The sequence below is a fragment of the Serinus canaria genome, chromosome 1 (genome assembly GCF_022539315.1).
Source record: "Serinus canaria isolate serCan28SL12 chromosome 1, serCan2020, whole genome shotgun sequence".
NCBI classification, from domain to species: Eukaryota; Metazoa; Chordata; class Aves; order Passeriformes; family Fringillidae; genus Serinus; species Serinus canaria.
The window spans coordinates 98,523,193-98,527,782 of NC_066313.1; positions in this window are offsets into that span (position 1 = coordinate 98,523,193).

The following is a 4,590-nucleotide window of genomic DNA, read 5'->3' on the forward strand; positions in this document are numbered from 1 at the left end:
CTTAAAATATTTGCGGTTTCTGTCCAGACTGTCATCAAATTAATTTACAAGTACTCACAACTCAGAACATACCAGATGACAGTACACAAACACCAGAAAGTGTGACAGTACTGATGCCTAAAAATTTTTGCTTTCTGCATGTTTCTCATATATTTGTACTTTGTAGACAGCTAATACATGGTTATAGCTTCTAGGCCTCTTCCTACCCTTTTCCCTTACTTCTTAGCAGAGTAAGCTAACCCTTCTATTAAACTTAGGATTCTTTTTAGTCTTTTTAGTCCAGCAAGGACACTTTGTTTTGTACCATATATTGCAGCCATAATAAAATAAAAGGCTAAAAAATCAAAGGAGGGCTCCAATGGGGCAGAACCTGGGAAAAATGACCTAAACAACTGCTCCTCTAACTTGACAGCATTTGTTACATTTACAAACTAACTGATATTATAAAAATTGCACAAATCTGTGCCACTGCACAGGGGAACCCGGGCTAGCTTTATTTGCTCCGGCAGAGCAGCAAGTGTGGGGAACTGCCTTGGTGGGGGTAAAGCCAGAAGCAGAATCTCAGAGACAGCAGCGCTCTACACAAAGAGACAGTTTTCCACAGCAGCAGGGCACCAACTGGGTAAAGCAAACTCTCTAGTCATGAAGCTCCAACTAGTTTATTGGAGCTGGAGGAATCAGAACACCAAGTGCCCCAAGCACCTCTGTGCACAGGGTTTTAAGCTATAGGAGAATAAGGGGTGGACATAAATTGACATCCAATAAGGTGGCACTAGAGGCAGAACTAAGGGGCAGAAACCAACCAGGATAGGGGGAGGAGGAAAGTCTCTGTTGGGGATTGGTCTCGGTGGAGAGTGGCAGGGAATGCTCTGGAAAAAGGGGCAGGGTTGCCTTGACAGGCAGGGGAGATGGCCAGGGTTGCCTTTATTGGCAGAGAAGGTTCTGGAACAAAGGGATGAGATACCTTGAAGGACAGATGGAAGGCAGGGTACAATTTAGGGATTAAACCAATGCGGGGTTGGGGGAGGGGGGAAGAGGAAGGGGAAGAAATGGAACTAGCCTTTAATACAACAAAATGAACCACAACAAATCTGATTCCACCTGTGCCCATGGGGGAACCTGGAAGCTTCCATTAAAGATCCACTTTTTGAATTATCTATATTATTATGTCTGGAAAGCGTTTTTCTTTCTGAATTCAGGCAAGAGTACTGCCTCTCCACATTGTGAATGCAGTAAACTTTGGCTGAGTAATAGATAAACAAAACCATGGAGAAGCTGGCATTTTACTATGTGAGAAAACCCCTTTTCAAAAGGTCCAGATGGTAGCAATTCCACCAAATGAAGAAGAAAACTTTGTCTTTAAGTCACAGTTAAATATATAGATGAAGGCAAAATGAATCTACTAAACAAAACAATTTAGTAGCTACTAACTACTAGAAGTTGCTACTAACAAAAGTTAATAGCAGTCAGCCGCTTCAACTGCTAGCAAGGTTTAAGCATCTGCCACCTCTGGCTGAGGAATTTGTAGTTTATATAGTGAAATCCACTGACAATGAAACTGAACGGAACCCAAAGGTGAGCCATTTTATTTATCACAAAAGTAAACTACATCATGCAAAAGAAGCACAAATCTTGACAAATACAGCTTGGATTTACCCACTGTTTATTAGTATCAACGAATTAACTGAGTCCAGTTTCAGCCTTTCCAGTATGAAGGTGTGGCTCAATGAATACAATACTCCTCCTGAGATTCTGTCTCCAGGTCTGGCAACTGAAAATCCAGAACACGTAACAGCATTTAGAAATTGTGCAGACACACCCAAGTATTGGATCACGCAAAGAACTTGGAGCCTTTACTGCCTACAGTGCAGAATTTCTACATGAAACTCCAATATCATCAGCCCCACATCACCTCTATGTTAGTGCATCAAGTAGCACTCAGCAAGCAGAAGCATAAAGCAGGCTATAGCTGGTCTAGAGAATGCATCCAATCCACAGAATGTCAATACAATATAACTCCACTGAAAACTCAAATTCTTCTGCAACTACTTCTCGGAATCATCCTTGTGATGGTTTAGCTCAAACTAAGGAAACAAGACTCTACCCTACATCAGCATAATGTGCTTGTTCTGGAGACAAACTTTGTTGGCCTGATATGGAGCTGAATCAGTCTGTATTTGAAGAAAATCAGCATGTACATATTACAGTAAAAAAGCTGTTATTATTGTTCTCATAAAAGAGAAAAAAAAGGAGCATGATGCAGAGTACTACAGAACCCAAATACCCATATGTCTTTGCATTTTGAACACTTGAGTAGAGCATGAAGATGAAGACCCTTCCAGTCAGCATTGCTAAACTGCATTTCACTTCTGCAGAAGCTGAGGAATGGGTTGACTCCTCAGAAGACAGTGCTACAGGAAGTGATGAATAGTTTGGAGATAGATCTTTTATAAGATAGTGTAATACACTTCAAAATAGTGTCTCTCTTGCACCACACAAGGGAAACCGCTGTAATTCTTAATTAAAAATGTTACGAATTAAAAAAATATTAAGGAGTATTAAAGAGTCAGAAAGGGAGATAGACTGGCGGAAGCCAGGTCTGACCGCCCTGAGACAGCAGCAGCCACCAGAAATAATTCAAGATCAAGGGGATCTATCCATTTCCCATCAAGAACAAGGTAGCAGCTGAAAAGAATAGAGCAAGGGAGGGTAGTCCATTCTTGGGATAGCAAGCAACACTCTTTTTCCTCCACCTCGTTCCCCAAGGTCCCTCTGCACAAGAAGCAAGAGGTTTTGCACATGGAAAGCCAGCCAAAAGCTGAAGAGAATAAAGATCCAGTTGCACCAAAGGTGCAACCACCATCATAAAAGAAATACGAAAGCCTGTGGGTAAAAATCACAGACCAAGGCAACAAAGGGAATCTTGTGATTGAAGTCTAAGACAGGCAGCCCGGTTAAGTGAAGCCTATTGACAAAGCTTTATTGCTTCAGCTACAGAGCATGCTCACAGGCTGTTGTTCTGCTGGAAAAACAGCTCAAGCTGCAGGTGATTCAGGAGATTCCTGGACCCAGAGTTGTCCAGGGCACCCAAGCTCCCCCACAACACTTCAATTTTACCCTCAGACACATGCCACCCTCACCCCTTGAGACCCCCTCAGATCTGTGGTCTCTCCAGCACCTGGACAGGATTCCCCTGGTCCTCAGTAGCAAGGCATCCCACAGTCCCACTTTTAAACACACTCCTCACTCTGGGCCATCTCTCCACTTGCTGAGCCATCCAGTTTTACCTTCATTAGTGCTCACACATTTACTCACATACCTGCACTCACTCCACAACCCCACCGTGGGCACGTGGGCTCTCTGACACGTCTAACGCCCACACACACATGTCCCAGAGAAAGGCTGGAAAAACATTTACTACCACCAGAGTCTTGTTCCTCCCCAATTCACCTCAATCCACCTTTTTCCCTGATTTTTATTAATTTCCTAAACAGAACTTTCCACACATTTTTACATTCTTTAAAAGCTCTTGGGTGAACCTGCAGGGATTGCTCTTCTTTTGCCTTGCATAGTGCTGCTGAACTGTACATTCTCTGATCCTTGCTGCCCCAAGCCACGAGCAGATCAGGTCCCATAACCACCCACATCGAATATTCTTAAATTGTTGTGTCACTGTATTTGGGACATTGGAATGGGCTGCCCATGAAGATAGGGCAGTCACCATCCCCGGTGGTGTTTTAAAACAGAACATGACTTGGTGTCATAGTTTAGCTGGTAACATGGTGTCAGTCATGGTTGGGCTAGATGCTTAAAAAGTTTGTCTTTTCCAACCTCATTAATTCTTTGATTCTTCCCACCACTCCAAGAATAAATACCCCCAGAGAGATTCCTGTGCCTGCAGGGGTGTGCATGAGGACAGCCATGGGGCATCTGGGCAGGGCATCTTCTGGACCTGCTGATTCCCAGCCCCGAATCAAAAAAATAGGAGGCTTTACAGACCACCAAAACTTAACTTGTTGGTGTGCTAAAGAACCAGACGGGTTTATACCCTGAAACCTGGAGCAGTGAATGGCACGGGCAACAGGCTCTGCCCTCACACAGGGCCCCAGGGAGCAGCTAGGCAGCCCCGCATTCCCCAGGGGCCACAAAAAACTGCACGAACCGGAGCTGGCTGCCCTCAGTGTGGCCTCGGCTAGCACGGAATGTGGCACGGCCAGGGAGCCGAGAGGAACGCGGAGAAAACCCGGGCATTTTCGTAACTGGAGAGCAGCGCCCGGCAGCGTAACTCCGGCGGGTTGCTGGAGGAAAGGGCCCGCCGACGGACCAGCTGCGGGAGCGGGCCGGCTAGCTAGCGGGCTGGCTACTAGGGGAGTGGGCAGGCTGCTGAGGGAACGGACGGCGTGGCCGCAGACTGAGGGAGGGGGCAGCCGACTCGGTAGCTGCTGCGGGAGCGGACCGGCTGTTCGGCGGGCCCCTCGGCTCGCTCGCTCGCTGGAAAACTACTGCGCGCAAGCCGTGGCTGCTGAAGGAGCGGGCGGCACCGCCCCCGCGCTCCCGTTTCCCGGGCGCGCCCCCGCGCCCAGCGCGCAG